Below are 12,015 nucleotides of genomic sequence, written 5' to 3' on the forward strand. Positions count from 1 at the left end.
TTATGATAGAATCTGTCTCTCTGGATAGGTGAGGTCGTGATTGAACCTGTTTCTGGGGAGAAGTTTGTCTTGGAGCTGTGTCAATGAACCAGTCTCTCTGGAGACATGAGATTGTGATTGAACCTGTCTCTCTGGTGAGGTGAGGTTGTGATTAAACCTGTCTCTCTGTAGAGTCGCTGTTGGGATTGAACCTGTCTCTCTGGAGAAGCGAGTTTGTGATTGAACCTGTCTCTCTGGAGAGGTGAGATTGTGAGTGAACCTGTCTCACTGTAGAAATGAGGTTATGACTGAACCTATCTCTCTGGAGAACTGAGGTTGTGATTCAACCTGACTCTCTGTAGAGGCAAGTTTATGATTCAAACTGTCTCTCTGGAGAGGCCAGGTGGTGATTGCAACTGTCTCTCTGGAGAGGTGAGGTTGTGCTTGAACCTGTCTCTCAGCAGAGGTGAGGTTGTGATTGAACCAGTCTCTCTGGAGAGGCGAGTTTGTGATTGTACCTGTGTCCCTGTAGAGGAGAGGTTGTGATTCAACCTGTCTCTGTGGAGTGGTGAGATTGTTTTTGATCCTGGTTCTCTGGAGATTTGAGATTGTGATTCAACCTGTCTCTCTGGAGAGGTGAGCTTATGATTGAAACTGTGTCTCTGGAGAGCTGAGTTTATGATTGAACCTGTCATTCTGGAGAGGTGAGCTTATGATTGAACAAGTCTCTCTGGAGTGATGAAGTTGTGATTGAACCTGTCTGCCTGGAGAGGAGAGGTTGTGATTGAACCTGTCTGCCTGGAGAGGCGAGGTTGTAATTGAACCTGTCTCTCTGGAGAGGCGAGGTTGTGATTGAACCTGTCTCTCTGGAGAGGCGAGGTTGTGATTGAACCTGTCTCTCTGGAGAAGCGAGGTTCTGATTGAACCTGTCTCTCTGGAGTGGTGAGATTGTGATTGAGCCTGTCTCTCTGTGGAAATGAGGTTATGATTTAACCTGTGTCTAGGGAGATGTTTGTGCAGGAGCTGTGTCAATGAACCAGTCTCTCTCGAGAGATGAGGTTGTGATTGAAACTGTATCTCCGGAGAGGTGAGGTTCGCATTAAACCTGTCTCTCTGTAGAGTCGCTTTTGGGATGGAACCTGTCTCTCTGGAGATGTGATTTTATGATTGAACCTGTCTGCCTGGAGAGGCGAGGTTGTGATTGTACCTGTCTCTCTGGAGAGGAGAGGTTGTGATTGAAGCTGTCTCTCTGGAGAGATGAGGTTGTCATTGAACATGTCTCTCTGCAGAAGCGAGGAGTTGATTGAAACTGTATCTCTGGAGAGGTGAGGTTCGGATTAAACCTGTCTTTTGGGATTGAACCGGTCTCTCTGGAGAACTGATTTGATGAGTGAACCTGTCTCTCTGGAGAGGTGAGATTGTGATTGAACCTGTCTCTCTGGAGGGGTGAGGTTGTGAGTGAACCTGTCTCTCTGGAGGGGTGAGGTTGTGATTGAACCTGTCTCTCTGGAGAGGTGAGGTTGTGATTGAACCTGTCTCTCTGGAGAGTCGATGTTCGGATTGAACCTGTCTCTCTGGAGGGGTGAGGTTGTGATTGAACCTCTTTCTGTGGTGAGGTGAGTTTGGGTTTGAACCCGTCTCTCTGTAGAGGTGAGGTTGTGAGTGAACACATCTCTCTGCAGAGGCGAGGAGTTGATTGAAACTGTCTCTCCAGAGAGGTGAGGTTCTGATTAAATCTGTCTCTCTGTAGAGGCGAGTTTGTGATTGAACCTGTCTCGTTGCAGAGGTGAGGTTGTGATTGAACCTGTTTCTCTGGAAAGGTGAGTTTATGATTGATCCTGTCTCTCAGGAGACGTGGGTTTATGATAGAATCTGTCTCTCTGGATAGGCGAGGTCATGATTGAACCTGTTTCTGGGGAGAAGTTTGTCTTGGAGCTGTGTCAATGAACCTGTCTCTCTGGAGACATGAGATTGTGACTGAACCTGTCTCTCTGGTGAGGTGAGGTTGTGATTAAACCTGTCTCTCTGTAGAGTCGCTGTTGGGATTGAACCTGTCTCTCTGGAGAGGCCAGGTGGTGACTGCAACTGTCTCTATGGAGAGGTGAGGTTGTTATTGAACCTGTCTCTCAGCAGAGGTGAGGTTGTGATTGAACCTGTCTCTCTGGCGAGGCGAGTTTGTGATTGAACCTGTGTCCCTGCAGAGGAGAGGTTGTGATTCAACCTGTCTCTGTGGAGTGGTGAGATTGTTTTTGATCCTGGTTCTCTGGAGATTTGAGATTGTGATTGAAACTGTGTCTCTGGAGAGCTGAGTTTATGATTGAACCTGTCATTCTGGAGAGGTGAGCTTATGATTGAACAAGTCTCTCTGGAGTGATGAAGTTGTGATTGAACCTGTCTGCCTGGAGAGGAGAGGTTGTGATTGAACCTGTCTGCCTGGAGAGGCGAGGTTGTAATTGAACCTGTCTCTCTGGAGAGGCGAGGTTGTGATTGAACCTGTCTCTCTGGAGAGGTGAGGTTCTGATTGAACCTGTCTCTCTGGAGAGGTGAGATTGTGATTGAGCCTGTCTCTCTGTGGAAATGAGGTTATGATTTAACCTGTGTCTAGGGAGATGTTTGTGCAGGAGCTGTGTCAATGAACCAGTCTCTCTCGAGAGATGAGGTTGTGATTGAAACTGTATCTCCGGAGAGGTGAGGTTCGCATTAAACCTGTCTCTCTGTAGAGTCGCTTTTGGGATGGAACCTGTCTCTCTGGAGATGTGATTTTATGATTGAACCTGTCTGCCTGGAGAGGCGAGGTTGTGATTGTACCTGTCTGTCTGGAGAGGAGAGGTTGTGATTGAAGCTGTCTCTCTGGAGAGATGAGGATGTCATTGAACATGTTTCTCTGCAGAAGCGAGGAGTTGATTGAAACTGTATCTCTGGAGAGGTGAGGTTCGGATTAAACCTGTCTTTTGGGATTGAACCGGTCTCTCTGGAGAGCTGATTTGATGAGTGAACCTGTCTCTCTGGAGAGGCGAGGTTGTGAGTGAACCTGTCTCTCTGGAGGGGTGAGGTTGTGATTGAACCTGTCTCTCTGGAGAGTCGATGTTCGGATTGAACCTGTCTCTCTGGAGAGGTGAGATTGTGATTGAACCTGTCTCTCTGGAGGGGTGAGGTTGTGATTGAACCTCTTTCTGTGGTGAGGTGAGTTTGGGTTTGAACCCGTCTCTCTGTAGAGGTGAGGTTGTGAGTGAACACATCTCTCTGCAGAGGCGAGGAGTTGATTGAAACTGTCTGTCCAGAGAGGTGAGGTTCTGATTAAATCTGTCTCTCTGTAGAGCGAGTTTGTGATTGAACCTGTCTCGTTGCAGAGGTGAGGTTGTGATTGAACCTGTTTCTCTGGAAAGGTGAGTTTATGATTGATCCTGTCTCTCAGGAGACGTGGGTTTATGATAGAATCTGTCTCTCTGGATAGCCGAGGTCATGATTGAACCTGTTTCTGGGGAGAAGTTTGTCTTGGAGCTGTGTCAATGAACCTGTCTCTCTGGAGACATGAGATTGTGACTGAACCTGTCTCTCTAGTGAGGTGAGGTTGTGATTAAACCTGTCTCTCTGTAGAGTCGCTGTTGGGATTGAACCTGTCTCTCTGGAGAGGCGAGTTTGTGATTGAACCTTTCTCTCTGGAGAGGCGAGGTTGTGATTGAACATATCTCTCTGGAGAGGCGAGTTTGTGATTGAACCTGTCTCGTTGCAGAGGAGAGGTTGTGATTGAACCTGTCTCTCTGGAGAGGTGAGCTTATGATTGAATATGTCTCTCTGGAGTGATGAGGTTGTGATTGAACCTGTCTCACTGGAGAGGCGAGGTTGTGATTGAACCTGTCTCACTGGAGAGGCGAGGTTGTGATTGAACCTGTATCTCTGGAGAGGTGAGGTTGTGATTGAACCTGTCTCTCTGGAGAGGTGAGGTTGTGATTGAACCTGTCTCACTGTAGAGGTGAGGTTCTGATTGAACCTGTCTCTCTGGAGAGGTGAGATTGTGATTGAGCCTGTCTCTCTGTGGAAATGAGGTTATGATTTAACCTGTGTGTAGGGAGATGTTTGTGCTGGAGCTGTGTCAATGAACCAGTCTCTCTCGAGAGATGAGGTTGTGATTGAACCTGTCTCTCTGGAGAGGCGAGTTTGTGATTGAACCTGTGTCCCTGCAGAGGAGAGGTTGTGATTCAACCTGTCTCTGTGGAGTGGTGAGATTGTTTTTGATCCTGGTTCTCTGGAGATTTGAGATTGTGATTGAAACTGTGTCTCTGGAGAGCTGAGTTTATGATTGAACCTGTCATTCTGGAGAGGTGAGCTTATGATTGAACAAGTCTCTCTGGAGTGATGAAGTTGTGATTGAACCTGTCTGCCTGGAGAGGAGAGGTTGTGATTGAACCTGTCTGCCTGGAGAGGCGAGGTTGTAATTGAACCTGTCTCTCTGGAGAGGCGAGGTTGTGATTGAACCTGTCTCTCTGGAGAGGTGAGGTTCTGATTGAACCTGTCTCTCTGGAGAGGTGAGATTGTGATTGAGCCTGTCTCTCTGTGGAAATGAGGTTATGATTTAACCTGTGTCTAGGGAGATGTTTGTGCAGGAGCTGTGTCAATGAACCAGTCTCTCTCGAGAGATGAGGTTGTGATTGAAACTGTATCTCCGGAGAGGTGAGGTTCGCATTAAACCTGTCTCTCTGTAGAGTCGCTTTTGGGATGGAACCTGTCTCTCTGGAGATGTGATTTTATGATTGAACCTGTCTGCCTGGAGAGGCGAGGTTGTGATTGTACCTGTCTGTCTGGAGAGGAGAGGTTGTGATTGAAGCTGTCTCTCTGGAGAGATGAGGATGTCATTGAACATGTTTCTCTGCAGAAGCGAGGAGTTGATTGAAACTGTATCTCTGGAGAGGTGAGGTTCGGATTAAACCTGTCTTTTGGGATTGAACCGGTCTCTCTGGAGAGCTGATTTGATGAGTGAACCTGTCTCTCTGGAGAGGCGAGGTTGTGAGTGAACCTGTCTCTCTGGAGGGGTGAGGTTGTGATTGAACCTCTTTCTGTGGTGAGGTGAGTTTGGGTTTGAACCCATCTCTCTGTAGAGGTGAGGTTCTGATTAAATCTGTCTCTCTGTAGAGGCGAGTTTGTAATTGAACCTGTCTCGTTGCAGAGGAGAGGTTGTGATTGAACCTGTCTCTCTGGAGAGGCGAGGTTGTGATTGAAACCGTCTCTCTGGAGAGGTGAGGTTCTGATTAAATCTGTCTCTCTGTAGAGGCGAGTTTGTAATTGAACCTGTCTCGTTGCAGAGGAGAGGTTGTGATTGAACCTGTCTCTCTGGAGAGGTGAGGTTGTGATTGAACCTGTGTCTATGGAGACATGAGGTTGTGATTGAACCTGTCTCTCTGGAGAGGCGAGGTTGTGATTGAACCTGTCTTTCTGGAGAGGGGAGTTTATGATTGAACCTGTCTCTCTGGAGAGGTGAGCTTATGATTGAATATGTCTCTCTGGAGTGATGAGGTTGTGATTGAACCTGTCTCACTGGAGAGGCGAGGTTGTGATTGAACCTGTCTCACTGGAGAGGCGAGGTTGTGATTGAACCTGTCTCACTGGAGAGGCGAGGTTGTGATTGAACCTGTATCTCTGGAGAGGTGAGGTTGTGATTGAACCTGTCTCTCTGGAGAGGTGAGATTGTGATTGAGCCTGTCTCTCTGGAGAGGCGAGGTTGTGATTGAACCTGTCTCTCTGGAGAGGTGAGGTTGTGATTGAACCTGTCTCTCTGGAGAGGTGAGGTTGTGATTGAACCTGTCTCACTGTAGAGGTGAGGTTCTGATTGAACCTGTCTCTCTGGAGAGGTGAGATTGTGATTGAGCCTGTCTCTCTGTGGAAATGAGGTTATGATTTAACCTGTGTGTAGGGAGATGTTTGTGCTGGAGCTGTGTCAATGAACCAGTCTCTCTCGAGAGATGAGGTTGTGATTGAACCTGTCTCTCTGGAGAGGCGAGTTTGTGATTGAACCTGTGTCCCTGTAGAGGAGAGGTTGTGATTCAACCTGTCTCTGTGGAGTGGTGAGATTGTTTTTGATCCTGGTTCTCTGGAGATTTGAGATTGTGATTCAACCTGTCTCTCTGGAGAGGTGAGCTTATGATTGAAACTGTGTCTCTGGAGAGCTGAGTTTATGATTGAACCTGTTATTCTGGAGAGGTGAGGTTGTGATTGAACCTGTCTGCCTGGAGAGGCGAGGTTGTAATTGAACCTGTCTCTCTGGAGAGGCGAGGTTGTGACTGAACCTGTCTCTCTGGAGAGGCGAGGTTGTGATTGAACCTGTCTCTCTGGAGAAGCGAGGTTCTGATTGAACCTGTCTCTCTGGAGAGGTGAGATTGTGATTGAGCCTGTCTCTCTGTGGAAATGAGGTTATGATTTAACCTGTGTCTAGGGAGATGTTTGTGCAGGAGCTGTGTCAATGAACCAGTCTCTCTCGAGAGATGAGGTTGTGATTGAAACTGTATCTCCGGAGAGGTGAGTTTCGCATTAAACCTGTCTCTCTGTAGAGTCGCTTTTGGGATGGAACCTGTCTCTCTGGAGATGTGATTTTATGATTGAACCTGTCTCTCTGGAGTGCTGAGGTTGTGATTCGACATGTCTCTCTGTAGAAACGAGGTTGTGATTGAACCTGACTCTCTGGAGAGGTGAGTTTATGATTGAACCTGTCTCTTTGGAGAGGCGAAGTTGTGATTGAAACAGTCTCTCTGGAGAGGTGAGGTTGTGATCGAACCTGTCTCTCTGGAGAGGTGATGTTGTGATTGAACCTGTCTGCCTGGAGAGGCGAGGTTGTGATTGAACCTGTCTCTCTGGAGAGTCGTTGCTGGGATTGAACCTGTCTCTCTGGAGAGGCGAGGTTGTGATTGAACCTGTCTCTCTGGAGAGGAGAGGCTGTGATTGAACCTGTCTCTCTGGAGAGGTGAGGTTGTGATTGAACCTGTCTCTCTGGAGAGGTGAGGTTCTGATTGAACCTGTCTCTCCGGAGAGGTGAGGTTCTGATTGAACCTGTCTCTCCGGAGATGTGAGGTTCTGATTAAACCTGTCTGCCTGGAGAGGCGAGGTTGTGATTGAACATTTCTCTCTGCAGAGGTGAGGAGTTGATTGAAACTGTATCTCCGGAGAGGTTCGGTTCGGATTAAACCTGTCTCTCTGTAGAGTCGCTGCTGGGATTGAACCTGTCTCTCTGGAGAGGTGAGTTTGTGATTGAACCTGTCTCTCTGGAGAGGTGAGGTTCTGATTGAACCTGTCTGCCTGGAGAGGCGAGGTTGTGATTGAACATTTCTCTCTGCAGAGGTGAGGTTGTGATTGAACCTGTCTCTCTGCAGGGTTGCTGTTGGGATTGAACCTGTCTCGCTGGAGAGGTGAGGTTGTGATTGAACCTGTCTGCCTGGAGAGGCGAGGTTGTGATTGAACATTTCTCTCTGCAGAGGTGAGGTTGAGATTGAACCTGTCTCTCTGCAGGGTTGCTGTTGGGATTGAACCTGTCTCGCTGGAGAGGTGAGGTTGTGATTGATCCTGACTCTCAGTAGAGTCGCTGTTGGGATCGAACCTGTCTCTCTGGAGAGGTGAGATCGTGATTGAACCCGTCTCTCTGTAGAAAGGAGGATATGATAGAACCTGTGTCTAGGGAGAATTTTGTGTTGGAGCTGTGTCAATGAACCTGTCTCTCCGGAGAGGTGAGTTTGTGATTGAACCCGTATCTCTGGAGAGGTGAGGTTGTGATTGAACCTGTCTCTCTGGAGAGTTGTGGTTGTGATTAAACCTGTCTCTCTGGAGAGGTGAGGTTGTGATTGAACCTGTCTCTCTGGAGAGGGGAGTTTGTGATTGAACCTGTCTCTCTGGAGAGGTGAGGTTGTGATTGAACCTGTCTCTCTGGAGAGGTGAGATTGTGATTGAACCTGTCTCTCTGGAGAGGGGAGTTTGTGATTGAACCTGTCTCTCTGTGGAAATGAGGTTATGATTTAACCTGTGTCTAGGGAGATGTTTGTGCAGGAGCTGTGTCAATGAACCAGTCTCTCTCGAGAGATGAGGTTGTGATTGAAACTGTATCTCCGGAGAGGTGCGGTTCGCATTAAACCTGTCTCTCTGTAGAGTCGCTTTTGGGATGGAACCTGTCTCTCTGGAGATGTGATTTTATGATTGAACCTGTCTCTCTGGAGTGCTGAGGTTGTGATTCGACATGTCTCTCTGTAGAAACGAGGTTGTGATTGAACCTGACTCTCTGGAGAGGTGAGTTTATGATTGAACCTGTCTCTTTGGAGAGGCGAAGTTGTGATTGAAACAGTCTCTCTGGAGAGGTGAGGTTGTGATCGAACCTGTCTCTCTGGAGAGGTGAGGTTGTGATTGAACCTGTCTGCCTGGAGAGGCGAGGTTGTGATTGAACCTGTCTCTCTGGAGAGGTGAGGTTCTGATTGAACCTGTCTCTCCGGAGAGGTGAGGTTCTGATTGAACCTGTCTCTCCGGAGATGTGAGGTTCTGATTAAACCTGTCTGCCTGGAGAGGCGAGGTTGTGATTGAACATTTCTCTCTGCAGAGGTGAGGAGTTGATTGAAACTGTATCTCCGGAGAGGTGAGGTTCGGATTAAACCTGTCTCTCTGTAGAGTCGCTGCTGGGATTGAACCTGTCTCTCTGGAGAGGTGAGTTTGTGATTGAACCTGTCTCTCTGGAGAGGTGAGGTTCTGATTGAACCTGTTTGCCTGGAGAGGTGAGGTTCTGATTGAACCTGTCTGCCTGGAGAGGCGAGGTTGTGATTGAACATTTCTCTCTGCAGAGGTGGGGTTGTGATTGAACCTGTCTCTCTGCAGGGTTGCTGTTGGGATTGAACCTGTCTCGCTGGAGAGGTGAGGTTGTGATTGAACCTGTCTCTCTGGAGAGGTGAGGTTCTGATTGAACCTGTCTGCCTGGAGAGGCGAGGTTGTGATTGAACATTTCTCTCTGCAGAGGTGAGGTTGAGATTGAACCTGTCTCTCTGCAGGGTTGCTGTTGGGATTGAACCTGTCTCGCTGGAGAGGTGAGGTTGTGATTGATCCTGACTCTCAGTAGAGTCGCTGTTGGGATCGAACCTGTCTCTCTGGAGAGGTGAGATCGTGATTGAACCCATCTCTCTGTAGAAAGGAGGATATGATAGAACCTGTGTCTAGGGAGAATTTTGTGTTGGAGCTGTGTCAATGAACCTGTCTCTCCGGAGAGGTGAGTTTGTGATTGAACCCGTCTCTCTGGAGAGGTGAGGTTGTGATTGAACCTGTCTCTCTGGAGAGTTGTGGTTGTGATTAAACCTGTCTCTCTGGAGAGGTGAGGTTGTGATTGAACCTGTCTCTCTGGAGAGGGGAGTTTGTGATTGAACCTGTCTCTCTGGAGAGAGGTGAGGTTGTGATTGAACATTTCTCTCTGCAGAGGTGGGGTTGTGATTGAACCTGTCTCTCTGCAGGGTTGCTGTTGGGATTGAACCTGTCTCGCTGGAGAGGTGAGGTTGTGATTGAACCTGTCTCTCTGGAGAGGTGAGGTTCTGATTGAACCTGTCTGCCTGGAGAGGCGAGGTTGTGATTGAACATTTCTCTCTGCAGAGGTGAGGTTGAGATTGAACCTGTCTCTCTGCAGGGTTGCTGTTGGGATTGAACCTGTCTCGCTGGAGAGGTGAGGTTGTGATTGATCCTGACTCTCAGTAGAGTCGCTGTTGGGATCGAACCTGTCTCTCTGGAGAGGTGAGATCGTGATTGAACCCATCTCTCTGTAGAAAGGAGGATATGATAGAACCTGTGTCTAGGGAGAATTTTGTGTTGGAGCTGTGTCAATGAACCTGTCTCTCCGGAGAGGTGAGTTTGTGATTGAACCCGTCTCTCTGGAGAGGTGAGGTTGTGATTGAACCTGTCTCTCTGGAGAGTTGTGGTTGTGATTAAACCTGTCTCTCTGGAGAGGTGAGGTTGTGATTGAACCTGTCTCTCTGGAGAGGGGAGTTTGTGATTGAACCTGTCTCTCTGGAGAGAGGTGAGGTTGTGATTGAACCTGTCTCTCTGGAGAGGTGAGATTGTGATTGAACCTGTCTCTCTGGAGAGGGGAGTTTGTGATTGAACCTGTCTCTCTGGAGAGGTGAGGTTGTGATTGAACCTGTCTCTCTGGAGAGTTGTGGTTGTGATTAAACCTGTCTCTCTGGAGAGGTGAGGTTGTGATTGAACCTGTCTCTCTGGAGAGGGGAGTTTGTGATTGAACCTGTCTCTCTGGAGAGGTGAGGTTGTGATTGAACCTGTCTCTCTGGAGAGGTGAGATTGTGATTGAACCTGTCTCTCTGGAGAGGTGAGGTTGTGATTGAACCTCTTTCTGTGGTGAGGTGAGTTTGGGTTTGAACCCGTCTGCCTGTAGAGGTGAGGTTGTGAGTGAACACATCTCTCTGAAGAGGCGAGGAGTTGATTGAAACTGTCTCTCCAGAGAGGTGAGGTTCTGATTAAATCTGTCTCTCTGTAGAGGCGAGTTTGTGATTGAACCTGTCTCGTTGCAGAGGTGAGGTTGTGATTGAACCTGTTTCTCTGGAAAGGTGAGTTTATGATTGATCCTGTCTCTCTGGAGACGTGGGTTTATGATAGAATCTGTCTCTCTGGATAGGTGAGGTCGTGATTGAACCTGTTTCTGGGGAGAAGTTTGTCTTGGAGCTGTGTCAATGAACCAGTCTCTCTGGAGACATGAGATTGTGACTGAACCTGTCTCTCTGGTGAGGTGAGGTTGTGATTAAACCTGTCTCTCTGTAGAGTCGCTGTTGGGATTGAACCTGTCTCTCTGGAGAGGCGAGTTTGTGATTGAACCTGTCTCTCTGGAGAGGTGAGATTGTGAGTGAACCTGTCTCACTGTAGAAACGAGGTTATGACTGAACCTATCTCTCTGGAGAACTGAGGTTGTGATTCAACCTGACTCTCTGTAGAGGCAAGTTTATGATTCAAACTGTCTCTCTGGAGAGGCCAGGTGGTGATTGCAACTGTCTCTCTGGAGAGGTGAGATTGTGATTGAACCTGACTCTCTGGAGAGGCCAGGTGGTGACTGCAACTGTCTCTCTGGAGAGGTGAGGTTGTGCTTGAACCTGTCTCTCAGCAGAGGTGAGGTTGTGATTGAACCAGTCTCTCTGGAGAGGCGAGTTTGTGATTGAACCTGTGTCCCTGTAGAGGAGAGGTTGTGATTCAACCTGTCTCTGTGGAGTGGTGAGATTGTTTTTGATCCTGGTTCTCTGGAGATTTGAGATTGTGATTCAACCTGTCTCTCTGGAGAGGTGAGCTTATGATTGAAACTGTGTCTCTGGAGAGCTGAGTTTATGATTGAACCTGTCTCTCTGGAGAGGTGAGCTTATGATTGAACAAGTCTCTCTGGAGTGATGAAGTTGTGATTGAACCTGTCTGCCTGGAGAGGAGAGGTTGTGATTGAACCTGTCTGCCTGGAGAGGCGAGGTTGTAATTGAACCTGTCTCTCTGGAGAGGCGAGGTTGTGATTGAACCTGTCTCTCTGGAGAGGCGAGGTTGTGATTGAACCTGTCTCTCTGGAGAAGCGAGGTTCTGATTGAACCTGTCTCTCTGGAGAGGTGAGATTGTGATTGAGCCTGTCTCTCTGTGGAAATGAGGTTATGATTTAACCTGTGTCTAGGGAGATGTTTGTGCAGGAGCTGTGTCAATGAACCAGTCTCTCTCGAGAGATGAGGTTGTGATTGAAACTGTATCTCCGGAGAGGTGAGGTTCGCATTAAACCTGTCTCTCTGTAGAGTCGCTTTTGGGATGGAACCTGTCTCTCTGGAGATGTGATTTTATGATTGAACCTGTCTGCCTGGAGAGGCGAGGTTGTGATTGTACCTGTCTCTCTGGAGAGGAGAGGTTGTGATTGAAGCTGTCTCTCTGGAGAGATGAGGTTGTCATTGAACATGTCTCTCTGCAGAAGCGAGGAGTTGATTGAAACTGTATCTCTGGAGAGGTGAGGTTCGGATTAAACCTGTCTTTTGGGATTGAACCGGTCTCTCTGGAGAGCTGATTTGA

This window comes from Hypanus sabinus, chromosome 29 (assembly GCF_030144855.1).
Source record: "Hypanus sabinus isolate sHypSab1 chromosome 29, sHypSab1.hap1, whole genome shotgun sequence".
In the NCBI taxonomy this organism is placed as follows: domain Eukaryota; kingdom Metazoa; phylum Chordata; class Chondrichthyes; order Myliobatiformes; family Dasyatidae; genus Hypanus; species Hypanus sabinus.